Consider the following 19,753-nt stretch of genomic DNA (forward strand, 5'->3'; position numbering starts at 1 on the left):
ACAGGAGCAGAATCAGCGTCGTCGTCTGAACATCAAGACGGCTTTAATTGACATTCACCGCCGCTCATCTCAGCCATCTTGAAACATGGAAACATTTAATTACGCTGCCTCGCGAGAGGATGATAGTTGGCAGGTAAAGTGTCATCTGTTTGTAAAATGTTTCATGTTCACAAGATTCCTCAGATGACTGACTTTCTCCTCATTACAAAACATTCTTTGTCAAAACCAATGGAAATATTGTGTAGTGGATTATGAAATAGACTTTGTATTGCGCTGATCACCAGTTTGTTATCAGGGAACACTACTAAACCGATTTTCATGAAACTTGGTAGGGAGGTAGTACGTCATAGTAGAATACAGGTGGGGGTTTCACAACGTTTTTTTTGGGGGGGGGGGGTTGATTTCACTGTCTGAGTCATAGTGGTACAAACAGAATAGCACAGAATCAAAAAGTCAGTCAGCCTGCTAACAAAAAAAATGATTGATGAATATGTTTGTTACTTTGTTAATAGTTTGGTCTTGGTGGAATCCTTCTTTGGAAAAGAAATGTAGCGACTTTCGGCCCGTGCCATCAGGAACTGACGCAGTGAGCCACTCGCACGATTTCTTAGACACAGTTTTCACACTAGACGCCCTTCTTCATGCAACACACCCATTCAAAAAAATAAATAAATAATATTTTATTTTATTTTATATCATTTCATTTTATTTTTTAATCCAGACTTTGGACCAGCAATGACTGTATTGAGGCACTGATTTGCAGCTGGACAGACACAAATACCTTTAAAAAAAAAAGTATTTAAATACAAAAATTAATTAAAGTACATGCATCATCATGTGCACCTTATTGAAATTCAAGATGAAGGCTTGGATGTTGTAAAATCAACTTCAGATTTGCTTACCTTTAGAAAGAGTTCAGTTCATAAATAAATAAATAATTGTCCTAGAGTATGTGCTCATTGTTTATTAACAAAACAAGCACATTTTAAAATAATTCAGTCAATTCATCAAAGACCATTGTAACTTTGATTTAAAAAAGTGAGTTATGTAATTTCCTGTGTATATTCTTCTCTTTTCATCTTCCTCTCTTAACGCCCTTTGTTAAAGCTACTCCATTAATTTAAAAAAATAAATGTCTCTAAAGCCAAAGAAATATCAAAAGCACAAGAAAGGTAATCCCGATGTTTATTGGACTGAGGTCTCATGAGGTACATCCGGTTTGATGTAATAGTCTGATGACTTGCATGATGTTGTTTATGACTCAGAAAACTTTGAAAATGTCCTACTTTACAGTCACATTCTTTGTGAAATCAGTAACATTTTGAAATGTACACAGTAAATTGTGTAGAGTAAATTTGACTCTATTTAGAGTAAATTTGACTCCATTTTGAGTGGGACCAAATAGACTCAGTTTTAGAGTAATATTTACACTTGGAAGAGGGTAAAATAAAGAATTGAAAAAAATAAAAATAAAAGTCACTGAGGAACGAACTCACGACTTTCAGTTTGGGAGACTGCCACACTACACCTGAGCTACGCCCCTTTTACTGTTTGCTTTTCTCAAAAAGATACGAGCGATATACTAACACACAGCAGGAGCTGCGTGGCTCAGGCAGAAGATCGGCTGAAGGTCGTGAGTTCGTTCCTCAACCCTTGAGTGACATTTAGTTATTTATTTTTCCATTCTTTATTTTATTCTCTTCCAAGTGTAAATATTACTCAAAACGAGTAATATAATAATATAATATAAGAGTGATATCATATTATATAAATTCAGTTTAGTCCCACTCTAAATAAAGTCAAATTTACTCTACAGATTTTACTGTGTATGACTTCAGTGATGTTTGAGGTGAAACCCTCCATGTAATTTGTGTTCTTGTTTTGTGTGGGAGCACTTATACTATTGATTAGCTCCGTGACCTTGACGTGGCCATTCAAGTGTGTTTTATGAATGGTAAATGGGCATTTATCTAATTCTAAACACCCAGCATTCACAAGAGTAAAGGTCATAGCGAATGCGCTGAAGCTTTTGACCCATACTGAATCGTTAGTTTAGGAGCACCGTGCCTTGCTCTCAGTTTTGTGCTTCGACAAAATAACATAATGGCTGTCTCTGTCTGGGGAAAAAAAAAATCCTACGAATGCATACCGCAGATTCAACCTTTATTATATAATTATTTATAAATATTAAGCTTAATGGCAGGGCACGATTTACAAATGTAAAACGTATTCTATAAATGAACATATATTCTTCAGTGAACGGCATTTCCTACTGACTGCAGATGAGCTAGCTAATATATTGTTATGCATGAGGACAGAAAAAAAACACTTTGATAAAGGTGTCTGTTGCCATAGACTCATTTTCTTCCGCTGCTGGTCTCTGCAATGGCTGAATTGCCTTAAGTGCAAATGTGAGTGTGAATAAGCCTTTCACAGCATTATTTTTATTCAAGCTACTTCCCGGCAAACCTACAGGCACTTCCTTTTGGAGATGCAATGATGCTCAGGGGCCTACTCAGCCTAATATCTAATGTGGCGGCAAGTTAAAAGGAAAGACACTGCGAATGTCAGGATTTATCGCAGGTTTTGAAAGGCCCAGCCCACTTCTATCATGTTTGAAAGCAATTTTCAGCATCTTTCCTTCCAAATGAGCTCTGCTAATTTCATGGGCTGGGTAATGGAGGCATTTTGTCTGAAGAGTAAGGAGGCATAACCTACACGACACATCAAATCTGCAAAGCTCTTTCTTCACTGCGGGGAAAAAAAGGTCATTTTTACACATTTCACTTCTGTGCTTCCCTTGCTGTTGTGCAGTGGGAGACAATTTGTAGCAGCAGTTGACTGAGGTGATATAAGTTAGCTTATTTCTTTGAAACTCCATCGTGAACGTCATCTGCATCGATGCATACCTGCATAGGATATGTAGGACCACCTAGTCGTGTCATCTAATATTTTAATGATAGGCTAAGTTTGTACAATCATCACTTTAACACATCATATTGTTATAGTGGAAGGCAACCCAAAAATCTTCTTTACAATCAAATGTTTGATGCAACACCAATAGTCTAAACACAGTAATCTGATTAATATTGTATTTGTGCAATATGAGTTAAGCAGCAAAATCGACCATTTTATCACTTACTGTCAACTATAGATGACATCACACTTGCTCAGGGCACAAGTAAAGACCAATCACGACTCACCTGTTTTGTGAAACTGAGCAACTGTGATGTCCTTTTCAGTCGATAGCAAGTGACAAAATGGCCGCCTCCTGAGATGGATAAAAATGGGTGGATTTAGCTGTTAAATACCACAAACACAATATTAATCAGGATGTTGTGCAAGTGACAAAATGGCCGCCTCCTGAGATGGATAAAAATGGGTGGATTTAGCTGTTTAACACCACAAACACAATATTAATCAGGATGTTGTGTTTGGACTAGTGGAGACACATATAACATATTATGGTAAAGAACATTTTTGGGTTGACTTTCCCTTTAACGGTGATGCACTACTGCATTCTGAGAAAAGGCCACCAGTATTATGGATAATTGATTCTTTGTTACCATGACGAGTGAGATGCTATTCTCAATTAAATTAGCAAATGTACCATTAACTATTTGCATACAATTGTGCTCCGAATAATTATAGCGTGTTGTAATAGTGTGCGCAAACGTCAAAATATATTTTTTTTAAATAGCAGATGCTTTTGAAAAATAAAAATACAATTTTGTGTTATTCCTTTACAGAAAGTGAAGAAAAACGACTAGCAGCTGTTCTGAAATTTAGCACTGTTTGAATTGTATTTACAAATACAAACATTTATTGTATAAATTGAATCACTGATGATGGATATTTACTTGTATTAAAACTATTTCTGACAACTTCTTTACGTCTGTTTTGCATGGAGTTGACCGACCACAAATGCGGAATTTATAAATGTATCTTAGGTTTGGTTCCAACGACGGGTGTCAAAATTGGTGTGTTATTTTTCAGTTAATTTAAAGTTCCTTTAACACCACTAATTTTTTTAACGCCCGATTAATGACCGCTCCTTACTTGGAAAACCTGTACTGGGGATATTCCAGTCGCAACGCAGCAGACACGTCCACGTCAAAATTTAGCAGTAATAAATTTAATAATAATGCATATATTTGTGGAGACTAGGGTCAAGTTGTATTTTACAATTTTCACATTTTGCAGAATTTCACAAGTTCATGTTAAGATTAGATAGCTCTTAATATGAAAAGAAAAAAATGCACTGAGCTCTCACCATCGTTCTACAAATGCAATTATGCCATCTAGTGGCAGAAAAATGACCAAAACACAAATCAATATCACACTAATTTTTTTTACAATACAGTACATCTTTTTAATTTTAACAAAATGTTATGAATTATTATGAAATTACTGTATCAATGATGAAAATATGCAGCCATATTTCTATTAGTATAACATTTTTGTCCACTGTTAACAAGAGTATGAAAACTAAAATATATTTTATTGTACATTTTATTGCACATTTAGAACAGATATGAAATTTGTGATTATCATGAGTTAACTATTGAAGTCATGCAATTAATTAAGATAAAACATTTAAATTGCCTGACACCCCTAGTTCCAACATATATTTGTAACTACATTAGGCAGTACAACCACGTCAAATCAAGACCTCTTCCAATTGTCTAAAAAGGCAAAATTGATCTGGCGGGAAAGGCCTTCAATTGCGCTCCATAACTGAGATAAAGTAGCTGGTCTTGTTGAATTTCTTTGAGCATATTGTAAAGGAACTGATGGATGGCTCATCTCATAGTAAATGTTTTGCCTGAACTGTTTTGACGATTACCTTATTTTGTATGTATGACTTCCTTTGATACTGTAATAAATATGATGCTCGCTGCTCTCTTTGACTAGGAGACTCTTGGAAAAATGATTTTGGTGCTGGGGGTGGATGGGGGGCGGGGGGGGGGTCGTGGGGGGAGCGGGCGCTGTGGACTGGTGGGGTGCCTGGCGGACCTGCAGTGCCGCGTCCTGCTGCGTTGGGTTGGGGGCGCGGGCCGTGTAGGGGTGGGGGGCGCTCCTGCTCCTGGGTTTGCTCTCCGGCCGGTGGCCCCTGCGGGGCTCGGGGGTTGTCCCTTGGCGCTGCCGTGGCCTGGGGGGCCCTGAGGTGTTGTGCTTGCTCTGTCCTGGCGGGAGTCGACGGCTCCCCTCTTTGGTGGAGATTTTCATGCATGCTAGATCCACCACACCAGCATCTATTGAAATTCAAACACAATCTGCTTCTTCCTCTGGTCGTTGAATCGGTGGAGGCTGGTGTCTGTGGATCTCACTCTGCTTCGTCTGTCCTTCCTTCCTTTCCTCAGTCTCTCCTTTGGTCTCTTGAGGACTCCCTGATTTGTTGGAATTTAGATGTTTCTGGGGTTGGTGAAGGACTCTGGTTGGTGGCCCGGTGGGTGGTGGGTGGTGTCTGGTGTCTGGTCGGTGCTGGATTTCACTTTCCTTTCTTTTCTTTGGTCCTTCCTCGGGTCTCTTGACGGCATCACGCTGGATTCTGAAGTGTTCGGTTTAGGTTAACGGTATGGGATTTTTTAATAGGTTTTAGGTGAACTAATGCATACACACTCACACACACGCACACACGCACATGCACATACACACCCACGTACAAAATAAAAATGTATAAAAAAAAACAAAATTAAAAAAAAACACGAGAGCAATGATGATGACATGTCAAATCGGTATAATTACCAAATGAACTGAGCTCTCCCGAAAAAAAAAAAAAAAAAAAGGAAAAACGATTTCTAATCTCAATGTGTTGTTTTGCCGTGGTTAAATAAAGGCTAAGTGATAAGAAAGCAAAAATGTTGTCCTGAGCTGGAATACCTGATTCCAAGCGCTAGTTGGTCGACTCCATGCAACACCGGTGTAAAGCAGTTTTCAGAAATGGTAGTTGAACAACTAAATATTTCCTCATTGCAGAATCTTCCATTTTTTCCATTAATGTTTGAGTTAGCAAAGAACATTTTTTAACAGACTAGTCTTTATTTGTCTTCTCTCTCTAAAGGAATTTTTAAAAAATTATGATTTTTCTACATACTTTGATTATGAATGGGATTTGCAATGTGGATTCATAGACGAGTCACGTTTTCTTTGAGTCAAAAACTCATATTCTTTTAGTTTGCTACCTTTGACATTGGGGAAGTGTGGCAGTGACCCGGCTCATTCGCACTAGGATGGAAAAAGACACTGAAACAAACCCAGCAAGGATCACATGTGGCAGCGCTTTGTTAATAATGCATTTGTTTGGCAAACAAATACATAGACAAACATCAGTCGCCGAACCGCTTCTGTGAACAGGCCCATCCCCTGTGTTAGACAAAGTCTGTTTATTCTCTCTGCCACAGCTTGCAATATCCATACTGAAACACACAATTCCCTCAAGGAAATGCGACTCCTTCCAAGCTCCCCCACCATCGTGCAGTCTATGCAAGGCAACAGAGGCTCATCTGCACAACGCATTGATGTGATGGTTCCAGAACATCATCAGATTCAGCCACAGCAAGCCCGAGAGACGTAATTCCGGACCCGTCTCACACCCGACCAACTTTAACAACATTCGTTATGATTGGGAGGGGAGAGACACAAATAGTTTGGCTGGGTGACAAAACTCACACTGTGAGCTGTTGATCCCGCAGATGACGGGCACATGCGCAAATCCACATAACACTATTACAGGTCTGGATATGGTAATTCAATCGATCATTTGGAAGGAATATACAACATTGGGTTTAATAAGGTACTGTCAATGTGAGTGGAACTGTAACATCACCAGTGGAGGTCGGACAAAAAACAGCAGAATCTCTTTGGCATCTTTAATACCAACAAGACGTCTGCTGTGCTGTTTTAGACCAATCTAGAGAATTAGGGATGGGCGAGCACTGATACCAGGTATTGTAGTGTGCCGATACCAATCCTTATTTGAATGTTGCGGTACTGGCCGCCCTCTTGTCACTGTTTTACGACAGGAACTAGAAATTAGAAAACAATAATTTCCTGCAATTTTAAAGGGACAGTATGCATAATTTAGCGCCGGCAAGTGGTGAACTAATAATTCATCCATTAAAAAAAGCACTATTAACTCATTTGCTCCCAAAAACGTATAAATACCAGCAGGTGGCAGCAGAGTATAAGAGATCAACCAGGGCTATGTTGCAAAGAGCTCTTTTCCCCACTGTTTTAAACAGATTTGTGAATAATGATTAAACTTAGCTATATTCTAATGCTAATTGCTGCAATATACTTTTTTTTCCTGATAAAAGAAAATACTCTAATCTTTCTTTTGGTAGGTTTCATGTTTAAATAGCAATATAACCCAATATTCTGTGGGCCTTGCAAAATCAGTCAAAATCCGGTAAAACAGCCTGGAGCGAAGGGGGTTGCTTCATATGTACAAAAAATGTTTAGCACATCAACGTACATTTAAAAAAACAATTATAATCATAGGTCTAGTAAATGCTAATTATATTACATAGGTCGTATCGTGCCGTACAGGAGGCTGACATGTTTCACCGCCATCTTTCTGCTATGGATACCAAAGGGAGAAGAAATTTGCAAATGTAGTTAACCCCTGGTGGAAGTTGCAGCTCATGTCGGACCCAATGGGTCGACCGTCGCTTAACTTCCACAGCTGGGACCTGCAGGTGGTTAACGCTTGTCCCCTCTCCTTTGCTCTTGCTACCTTTTGCTAGCTTCTCCCTCTAGCTGCTCTTATTAGCCGCTCCAGCTAGTTCTTGCAAGCCACCGGATCATGGGATGTCGTTAATATTTGTCAACTGTGGGCATGTGAAGCCCTTTGAGACTCTTTTCTGATTAAGGGCTATATAAATAAACTTGACTTAACACCCTTGTTAGGCACTCCTGCTGCTCCTGCTGTCTGGGCTTCTTGCTCCCTTGCTCACTCCAAATAAGAATTGGTAGTAATTGATGGTAGCCTTGTGTCGTCTCTCTGAGTAGTGCATTGTTTTTTCCCAAATGTTATTTTATTTATTTTTTTTACCCAATTGTGTTCAGTCACACTCTTTGAATTCCGACTTTTTAATATATACTGTACAGTGTCGTTCATGTTCTGCCAACGGGAATAGATCATATCTACTACAAGTGGGAATCCCGGAGTAATATTATTTTGCCCAAAATTAGGATAGTCTCATGATACAGTGATTATACAATATTTTATATTTGAAAAAAAACAACTCATCTCTGGTACATTGTCATATAAATGCAATTGAAAAAGTATTTATTTATTTATATTTCAAATATACTAAGTATACTATCCTAATTTTTGGCAAAATACTACTACTCTGGGACTCCCACTTGTAGTAGATATGATCTATTCCGGTATGTAGTAATGCGTAGTTAATATTTATTTATCTTCATGTTGAGAGTGAGCTGTCTTTAATGGAGTGTGGACTCAGGGCAGAACTGGAACTTGTCACAACATTATTGTAAACGCTGCGGTTTATCTTGCGATGACAGTGGGTGTTCGCCATGAGTCATCGACTGCAACCTTAGGTACACCTGCACAATCCAATACAATATAAATCCATCCATCCATTTTTTTTTCTCTACCGCTCGTCCTCATTACGGTGAGCTAGAGCAGGGGTAGGCAAATTCGGTCCTAGAGAGACACAGTCCTTCATGTTTTTGATGTCTCCCGCCTCGAACACAGCTGAGAGGATCCTGTAGAACGTAATTATGAGCTGATGATTTGAAACACCTGGGTTGGAGGCTGGAGACACCGAAAACATGCAGGACTGCGGCTCTCTAGGACCGAACTTGCCTATCTCTGAGCTAGGGCCTATCGAAGCTGACTTTGGGTAAAAGATAGGGTACACCCCAGACTGGTTGTCAGGCATGTACTGTATGAACAAGAAACTCTCAGATTCACACCAATGAGTCTTCGATTGTCGTCTTCTATTAAGCTAGCATGTTTTTGGAATGTGGGAGGAACACAGACTACCTGGAGAAAACCCACGCAAGCTCAGGGAGGGGAACCAAATTCCATGCGGGAAGGTCTGAGCGGAGTTTGGAACCGAGAAGCTCTCAAATGTGATGCTTAGTAAAATAATGTTCAGATTCCATTTATAAGTATTACTTTAACGATGTCTATTACTATAATTGTAGTTTATGGTGTCGAACTGCACCGCATTGTACTTAATATGGGTTAAATGTTTGGTCCCCCTCAGGTATCTAAATAAGGCAACCAACTAACATAATAAGGAAAGCAAACTGAGTAAACCACATGTTGAATTTAAATAAACAGACTAACAAATGCATTATCGCATTTCACTTTCACCATGTTGTGATAAAACAATTAATTACATTAAAACTTAAATGTGCTTATGGTAATGCTCTTGTTTCCGAGTTGAATTTGCTTGCTTTAAACAGAGTACCAAGAAAATGTTATGATCATTGCTTAATTTATGGCACCAAGAAAGCTTGCCTTTTTAAAAAACAAAAACATTTTGTATTATGCAAACCTTCTTGAGCAGAATCTGCATGAATATTTCAACATCCATCAAGAAAAATACTTTTTCTGTCTCAAGAATGTTTACAGAATATAAAGGAACCTATAAAGTTGCTGCTCAACCTGATCGATTTGTTGAGATTTTTTAAATATATATTTTTTAAACATTTGAAAATAATGAAAACACTTTAGGTCAATGTCACCACCACAACGTGTAGAAAGCAAAAAGGCCAAGAAAAAGCAAGTTAGCACTTTAATGTTTGCAGAACTGATGGCTTGTGGTGAATGAAGGCTGATTTTTTTTTTTGGTGTGATTCAAACTACAAAGTTTTACATGACTTCAGAGCCTTATTTTTCCCAAAGGTTTCATTTGAATGTCATAATCTCGTGGTGAACCAACTCTAGTGGCTCCAAATTTGTAATGTAAAGTGAGGTGCGTACACAAACTTCTAACTTCGTATTTAACTGAGTCCTAAAATGTTAGCAAACACCTTACACTAGAAAAAAACAATCTTGTGTTATGACTGCTCTTACAGCATGTGGTATACTTGAGATGAACAACACGGTACTCATTACGATAGCTCCACTGACAAGAACAGGCTCCTCCCCCAAACCAGATGTTGATCGCGGTACCAAAACTGATCTTAGAAAGGCAACAAGGCATCCAATTTTCGGGAAAATACAAAAGAGAAGAAAGAGCAGTAGCAGAAAAAGAAGCTGAAAATGCTAGGCTAATTGCTAGCCTGTCAAAAATAACCAGTTGCTTCTCTTGGTGTCCGGCAACTGCGGAAACACCAGGTTGCTTTAAAACTGGGTCTGTTTCACGACACAATCACAAAGTACAACTTGGTGATGAGCATAAGCATTCGAAGACTCGGCTGGATCTTTTGCATTTGATGCAGAATCGGTGATCGGCTATAATGTGTTAAATTGCCCGATTGATCGATTTCATCACGTCATAGGTCGGCTGCGGGAAATAAGATGTTTATCAGTGTTTTTTGAAGACTATTTATTTATTTATTTATTTTTATCATGCATTTCAGTTGACATCTAATGTATGTGGGTTTTCGCAATTTGTAGGCCAGGCCAGTCCCTATATACCCCCGTGAATGGTGGCGGTCGACTGTAGCGTGAATATAAATGTTGTTTAGACATATTGCCCCTTCATCCGATCGAATCGGTGATTAGTTGTCGTTTTTTTTGGTCTTTTTTTTTTTTTACTGATCAGTGATCAGCCGAAAAATCCTGAATGCGTAAAGCCAGTTTGCAATCAGAGCTTGAACATGGTTCATATTTATGATTGTTGGCCCTAACCATTTAAAAAAAAAAAAAACATCCCACTGCACAGTATGAGTCACGATAATGGGTGGATGCTCACAATTTATCTTTTTTTTTTTTTTTAGCAATGTGTGAAACCCACTTTAACGAAAAGGAAATAATAAATAAATAAACATTTGACACACACTTACCTAAATGAACAGCGTGAAAATTAAGTGTGACAGCACAAATTAACTGGAAACACATTTTCACACATCTGCTTGGAAGACACTGCATTTTTAATACTGTCACCTTCTCATTCATATTCATCCGCATGTAGATTTTAAACAATAGATTTTGGAACTCGTTAACACGTGCAAGTGCTTGTGTCGTGCGACAACCCATTCATTGGCACATTTTGTGATCTTTGCACAGTTTCAGCTTCACAGCACAGCATACTGTACCCAAGAGAGGTGGATGTCACCAAATAGGATGGGTTCAATAACGAGATTTTATGGGGAAAAATGTATATTCTAAGAGGCTGAGGCTATGCGACTTTAATGGGAAATCAAATTCATGTCATTCTTCACCTAAGCACCTACAATTAAAATTGTCTGTATTGATTCAATATGTGCCGCCACAGATAAAATCAGTACATCTATGGAAAATGTGATAAAAGCCCGATTATATATGTCAAGTTCATCTCATCATAAAAACTTGGACGGGGAGGCTCGATGATAAGATGGCATCTTAGTGCCTCAGGCAACACAAGAAACCTTGAGGAACGCCACAGGCATGTTTTTAGGGCGATAAGGTGTAGCCTTTCAGCAGGTCCGCACGAGCCGAGGCTGCTCTGGCTATGGATCACCGCAGTGAGCTGAGATATTCATTTCGCTGTCAATAATCACCTTCATTGGAGAGCGTCAAGGAGGAAAGATACAGAGAAGGTCATTTTTGCAGCTTAGAAAAATATCAGAAATTGAGTAAAAAAACGAAAAGAAAAGAAAACAAGCTGAATTAAAGGCCAAGGCCAGACGGTTATTGATTTATAGATTAGATGGTGAGTCGCTCACCACGTTTTTCTGTTTGGTTTTAGGCATCATTAGAACAGACGTAAGTTCTGTAAGTATATCATTCTATTTATCATGGCTCGCTAATTGACAGTGGAGCTTTTTCTGTCCCTGTTTCAACGCTCCAAGGCATAGTATGATTTACGCAATCCATGGCAGGTTTCTCAAACAAGACCTGCTCTTGACAAACCACGCAATGGAAGTCCTGCAACTTGTCACGCCACACTCCTATGGCAGGCGTATGCAGCTGGCTGCACTAGAACTCAGCATCCACAAAACCTCCTTTCAGGGAAAGATAACGCTTTACCCGTACCGACTTCAGGTTGTTCAAAGTCTTTAAAGATTATGATGCTGAACAACTGGATGTCGCCACTATTTGTTGGAACGGTGTGACGACCATAAAGCTTCTCAAACTGCCGCTGAACTGCAGTCAGGGAAAAAACGTCTTGCAAGGCGGCAATTTTGTAATGTCGTTCTCTCAATTGGCAAGCCGTGGGCAAGTGAATGATATGTTTACAAAAACTGCAAAGCCGGAACTGTCAAATGCTGAGGGCATCACATCGGTCCAAATAATAAATACAGCGGAAGAGAAGAAAGGATTTGGATAGTGACTTTTGTACACTGTATACAAATAGATACTTTAGAATTAAGAGGCGGTATCCAGTGTTCCCTTGGGCTTTTATATTATATTATTTTATTTTTGAATTGACGCTGATTAAATAATTGTGTGCATATATAGGCTACTGTATATGTGTGAAAGAAGAAGTTGTAACATTAATCAAGAGCACTGATTCCAATTACATGAATGCCATTGATTATATGACCTCTTAAAGTCGGTGTAAAAATAATGTTCTACTGTGAGAGTACATATCAATAACCAATTTATCACATCCCATATTATTACTCCTTCAAAGCGATTAGAATTCTTAACCGATTGGCATGCAAAACAACTTCTCCCCTGTATAGGCTATTTGTGTGGCTTTTCTTTTCCTTGTGAATGTGACTGGGAATGATTGTTTACTTGGGCTTTGTGATTGACAAGCAGACAAGCGGTATAGAAAATCAATGGATGGAATTTTAGCAAGCAAATACAATATTCTGTTATTATATTTCATATTAATTTCATCTGATGTGTGAATTTGCTCAAGAAAAAAAAATCAGTTTTACAAAAAACAACAGCTAATTGGTAGATTTAAAGCATGTTTCCTTAGTCATTGTTAGGGATGCAAATTCAACAAAAACACAGATCTTAACAGTCATGCTTAATGCAGGGGTGTCCAAACTACGGTCCGGGGGGTATTTGCGGCCAACCATCTATTTATTAGCGGCCTACGGCATATACAAAAAACATTTGACATGGCCCGCAAGGCGTGTTAAAACAAAAAAAGATGGAAGTGTGCAGAGCGAGAAACGAGGATGTAGAAAAATTAGGTACCACTACTATGACTAAATTGGCTTATATGTAGAGCTTTTCTAGATATACAAAATATAAAAATAAACTATTTACAACTAAAATAATTAGTGCTGTCAAAGTTAAAGCGTTAAAGTTTGTGTGTCCCAATGAACCGAGGAGCTATGTTGTCTGGGGCTTTATGGCCCTGGCAGGGTTACCCATGGCAAACAGGTCCTAGGTGAAGGGTCAGACAAAGCACGGCTCAAAGACCCCTGATGATGAACACAATAATGGACAGACGTTTTCCTTGCCCGGACGCGAGTCACCGGGGCCCTCCTCTAGAGCCAGGCCCAGAGGTGGGGCTCGTTGGCAAGCGCCTGGTGGCCGGGCCTGCACCCATGGGGCCCGGCTAGGCACTGCCCGAAAAGCCAACGTGGGTCCCCCTTCCCATGGACACCGGTGGGAGGGGCCAATGGGGTCGGGTGCATAGTGGGCTGGGCGGCAGCCAAGGGCGGGGACCTGGGATCGATGCAGCGTCTGCAATGATGCGGGCTCTGTATCGGTCTTTGGTGATGTAAAAGGAGCTGAGCCAAGAGGCAAAGCTCTCGATTTACCGGTCGATCTACGTTCTTACCCTCACTTATAGTTACGAGCTGTGGGTTGTGACTGAAAGAACAAGATCCCGGATACAAGCGGCCAAAATGAGTTTCCTCTGTAGGGTGTCCGGGCTCTCCCTTAGAGATAGGTGAGCAGCTCGGTCATCCGGGAAAGACTCAGGGTCGAGCCGCTGCTCTTCAGCATGGAGAGGAGCCAGTTGAGGTGGCTCGGGCATCTGGTTCGGATGCCTCCTGGATGCCTCCCTGGAGAGGTGTTCTGGGCATTCCCACCGACGGGAGGCCCAGGGGACGACCCAGAACACGCTGGAGAGACTATGTCTCTCAGCTGGCCTGGAAACGCCTTGGGATCCCGCCGGAGGAGCTGGTTGAAGTGGCTGGGGTCAGGGAAGTCTGGGCTTTCCTCTTAAAGCTGCTGCCTCCGCGACTCGACCCCGGGTAAGCGGTAGTAAATGGATGGATGGATTTTGACCTGCAATTTAGTGACTGTATGGACTGTTTATAACCTTAATTTTCTTAGGTTGGAAACACTTGGCTTGTTACTTCTGCTCCTTTATGAACAGCATTGAATCAATATTAAAAACGCGACGTGATAAAAACAATTTCATTGGTGGTTTGGTTACAGGGTTGACAGAACAAAAACAAGATTCACATCGCATTAAAAAGTGGTTGATAGAGCTACAATAGAGATGAATCTTGGCTCCCCCCCCCACCCCCAAGAAATTCATATATCAAGTAAAAACTTCCTTCAGAATTATTTAGCGCCATTTAGAACTACATGGTGTTATCAGCACCAGGATACTTAGAACAGCCATTTTGTTCCGACGCTAGTGCACCCTTGAGTGTGTATATGTTGAAATTTGCCCAATCAGAAAGACTCCCTATCTATCCTGTCCCAGTTCTGGCAAAGTTCCCATCTGGTTTGACAATCTGTTTTGATGGAAATCAGTTGTTTTTCCAACTCTCTCATCCGCGCTCTGTGCTCTTGTGGATTTTTCGCTTGAAGTCGTGTCTGCGATGGCGGCTCAGACACTTCACATGAAACTTGGGCATGATCACAGCCTTTCCAGCATTGCTAGCACAGTGCATCACAGTGCTCACCCACCCAGGGGAGTAGATGCTATACCATGCTTTGGATTTCACCTAAAATAGGTTTGAGATTATTGAGGTATAATTTTTTCTTTTTAATTCAGTTGATGTGTCACTTATGAATTTGGGCTTTTTGGGGGTGTACATGTGTTAATCTTATGAATTTTGATATTTCTTTATACAGGCTGTTTTATCTAATTTATCTCATGTGGCTAATAGCCTTAGAGTGGGATGATGGTTATCGTTTACATTTCTTCTATCCGTTTTTTCTGAAATACTGATAGATTTCATTAACATTACTTGCTGGTGGTAGAATTCTTAATAGCAACGCAACACTGGATCACAAAGTTGGTGATGTTATAAAATGCATGATGTTTAGCATACATGCTAATATAAGAGTTCAGAAAAATGTGCAATGCTATTATGTGATCAAACATTTATGTTCTATTAGCATCAAGTAGGCTGGTGCTGTGCACAAATGGGTGGTAATTCGGACATTCGTTCGAGTGGGCGTGACAAATTAAAAGCCAATGATAATTTGCGAACATTTTTAAATGCTTCATGATCATTTAGAAAAGAAAGCAAAACAACATGTACATTTCAGGCAAACGTCCGCCGGCATAGATCTCAATACATAGATCCTTAACTCTTTGACTGCCATAAACGTTATAAAACGTTTAGCATAAACCTAGGGAAGGGCGCCGAGGACGTTAAAAGACGTCCCCTATGTTTTTTTTTTTTTTTTTTGAAAACGGGTGCAGGAAAGCCTTGGGCAGCTGTGCTGAAAGTATCAGGCAGATCTGATTAGTAAAAGACTCGTTTTGGCCCCTAGAGGGCAGCGATGACTCTCTTTGCACAAGGTTGGATGGGCCGCCCACCGTGGGCGTCAGTAGAAGACGTGAGGTGGAGCTAGAGTGTTGAGGAGACAATGGCTGATCCAAGCCACAATGGCTTGACCAAGCAACCGGTTGCAAGCAGCTCACGCTTGAGCATTTTTTTCAAAGACGGAAAGCATCAATCAATACTAAAAAGCGCATTGATGTCGACGATGATGATGACTCCGAGCTTGACGCCAAAGTTGGAAGCCTTGACGCGACTATTATGATCACGTAGTATAAGCCTCACCGGCTAAGCGCGGCTAGCGCGGCTAGCGCTGCTAAGGCCGCAAAACGCGCACAATAGCCGACCGGGTACTTCTACACAATCGGACATTCGATCGGGCGATGGAGAGTTGGCATCGACCAATGCAGATTGATGATGATGATGATGATGACTCCGAGCTTGACGCCAAAGTTGGAAGCCTTGACGCGACTGTTATGAACACGTAGTAAGCCTCACCGGCTAAGCGCGGCTAGCGCTGCTAACGCCGGAGCTGCACAAGCGGACATTCGATCGGACAATGAAGAGTACCCCGAGTCCAATGCATATTCATCGGAGGAGCGGGTACAGTCTGATCACGGAGAAGACACTGTTTCTGGACTAAGATGCCACCATGAATGGAGTGGATAAGATGGATCAGAACATCTCTTACCACCCGGTATAGCAACTGAAGGACACGAGGAAGCGAGACGTAACGAAACCGTAGCATGATCCTGATATTAGACTTGATGGCAACACACACTGCAGTATATACTTGCTATTCCCCGGAAAAAAACGGCCGGCAAGAAAGTGGAGCACGCGAAGAGGCAATCTGTTGTGCAAATGCGGTTGCGTCTCCTTGCACGCAGGAGAGTGTTACACAAAGAAAAACTGTCGTTGAAACATCCACATATTTGTAAATAGCACCACAGTTGCACACATTTGTAAATAGTTTGCCAAATTGTTGTCAAATTGTTACACTGTTGAATGTAAATAAACGTATTTTGCTATCAAAAAACACTTTTTCATTCTTGGTGGTAGTGTTTTATAGAAGTAAAGCACTATTTAGGTGTTTGTGGCATCATTCATGGACAAAAATAAGTGTAAGTTTGTTGTTTTTTGCCATAAGAGGGATGCTTCTCGGCGGAAAGTCACTGTTTACCCCTCCAGCCGATCACGCTGCGTGTCACTGAAGGCAGGCGCAATGTTGCCGAGAAGAGTGACGTCTTCAGCGATAACACAAAATGGCTAACAGCGCGAAAAAGAGAAAGTATTCCTTGACAAAACGTGCATCGGATAGTGCACGGTCAAAAACTAGAGTTAATCTTGGCTTGGCATTTACCCGCTTCCGAGCCCTGAAGGAGCGGCTGAGGCTGAAGAGCAACGCAGAGTTGGCCTGCTTGCTATTGGATAGGTAAGTGCCAAACACAGGAAATACAATTTTAGCTTGCTAATTTAGCAACAAGCTAGGCTGCTAAGTTACATTGACATGGGTAACTCGGCAATATAGAACAAAGGTCAAACCTTTCTTATATCCTTATATTTACACCGGGCAATGGGTGAAGCTAACCCAAAAGGCGAATGCTGTTTTCTTTTTTTCTCCACACCAGGCACGACACGACTAGCCGCGAAGCAAGCTAATTATTCCTGCCGGCGTATGCATAGTCTTGAATCAGTAATGTACACAAACACTCTCTGCTGCAGTACAGCAAGCTACAGGTGCTGGGCTGAGTGTGGTCAGAGGCAAGGGGTGTGAAGTTGAGCTAGTATGGGTTGAGGCATGGGAGGAGTCCGTTTTGAATTGTTTGTTTGCAAACAGAAACGGTCAAAAGTTATGACTCCACCTTTAAATCTGAGTGGCCCCGCAATGGTCTCTATGTTAAAGCCCTGATTATAAAACGACACGTGGCTTGTATCATCACTGCATGTCTGATGTTTGGAACAAACCAATCTGTATCAAAATTGCTAACGAATTCAAGGAGTTCTGATGAACTTATTAGAGCCAAACACGCTATTGCTAATTTATCTATGGTCTCCGCAGCTAGCTCGTGTATCAAGTAGCATGCAGGCTAACTGCCAAGACTATTAAAGACATTTTGCTTTTTCTTTAGCTTTTGCGATATTTACGGTATTTTGAAATTCATAATGGAATGGACTGTGTTTTACTTTAGAGGTTTCACTGTATTGCTTACAACTCATTCAAATTAGTTTTCTTGAACCACACCCTAAACAAATGTGACTCAACTGATGTAAAATATTAACGGGAAAACATAATATTAGTTATAGTTCAATTTGAGTTGGCAGTAGACTTTTCTTGGTATTGCTGGGTGTCAGTGTTGAAAGAGTAAACACAGTTAAGACAGTCAGCAAGAAAACCACGAGGGCGAGGAGGGGCGGCGGGCGTTTGCTCCCCCTTGCATATCTCTTTGGAATAACTGCAACCAGCATCACACGCTCTGTTTGTGTCAACACCTGCCAATTCATCTTCACATAGTAAACTGTCATCAACGTGCTAAGACTCTACCCAGGCAGACAAGGAAGGATAAAGAAAAAAAAGTATTTCATTGTGATTATTCTTTTGTGTCCCATCTCCCTACTACCTGCCTGTTATACTGAAAACTTTTGCAGGTCTGTTTTTTTTTTTCAAATGCAAAGGTAGTTTGCATTTTCTACTCCCAAAGTGCATTCTATCCCAAATCACGTTGTTCCTTTCCTATTCCACCTACTCGTCTGTTTTGCATCTCCCAGTAGTTCCACTAGCTGATGTCAATGTTTTTCTTACCAACTATGCATATACAAATATTAGACTTCTCACTGGGTTTTAAGGGAGTACCATTTCTCTCAGAGCGAGGGAGAACTTAGAACTTAGTCGACTGCCGCACTGGAGTTGTCAAACTCTGCAGACATACAGGACTGGGCTATCAAAAAGGCCGTCCTTCAGTCACTTGTAGGCTCTTTTAAAGCAGCATATGCAGTAGAACAGAGGGATGATAAACCTTAAAAAAAGCATGTCCTACATCAAACAACTGCCTGGTCTGCGGCGAATCCTTCAGATTCTTCGAGCTCAGAAAATTTGCTCAGTTAGCAGTGGGCAAGAAAAAAAAGAGTGCTTGATCCGTCCTTGACAGCGTGGGCTGCAGTTAATCCTTGCCGCAGACTATATAAGCATCTTCTCTCGTCCGTAAAGCACCATTTTGCACCTTTCCCGCTCAGTGTCCGGGGTGCCTCGATGCGGTTTAATCATTTCACAAAAGTAGCAACGAAGAAGAACTCGTCGCACCCTTGAGCTGCTTCCTCGTTGATATCCGTGTAATTCTATTTTCCGCTTTTCACACGTACAACAATCCCCCTGCCGAATCAAATCGGAAGATTATAGGAACATTCACACAACCCAAATTGGCTTCCAGGAGTGCTTGAATCAATCAAAAGGTGGAAGTAAGCCGTTTTTAGAGATAGACATGAGGCAAGAGGTGTGAGGGAGTAAACCAAGGCTGGTTTTGGGGTAATGCAAGCGTGAAATGCCACCTTATCGATTACCGGATGATTTAGGGCAATATAGTTGCTTGTGCTGTCATTTAGAGGCAGAGGATATAATGGACACGCAGTGATTCTAAACAAGTTCTTAACCTGGGTTCGATTGAACCCTTGGGGTTTGGTGAGTCAGCAGGGAATTTGGTGCACTAAGTAGTCGACTTGTGACTGTTGTGATGGTACGTTGTGTGATTTCTTTATCTTTTTCAATCCCTTCATTCCCTATTACTTGAAGTATATATATATATATACATATATGTATATATATATTAGGGATGTCAAATTTAGTGCGTTAATTTTGAGTTAATTTAAAGTTCCTTTAACGGCACTATTTTTTAATGCACAATAACTGCCCCTTACTTGGAAAAACTGTACTGGGGGAAATCCAGTCGCAACACAGCAGACACGTCCACATCAC

Source organism: Leptonotus elevatus, chromosome 21, assembly GCF_054856555.1.
Source record: "Leptonotus elevatus isolate MCC_2025b chromosome 21, RoL_Lele_1.0, whole genome shotgun sequence".
NCBI lineage: Eukaryota > Metazoa > Chordata > Actinopteri > Syngnathiformes > Syngnathidae > Leptonotus > Leptonotus elevatus.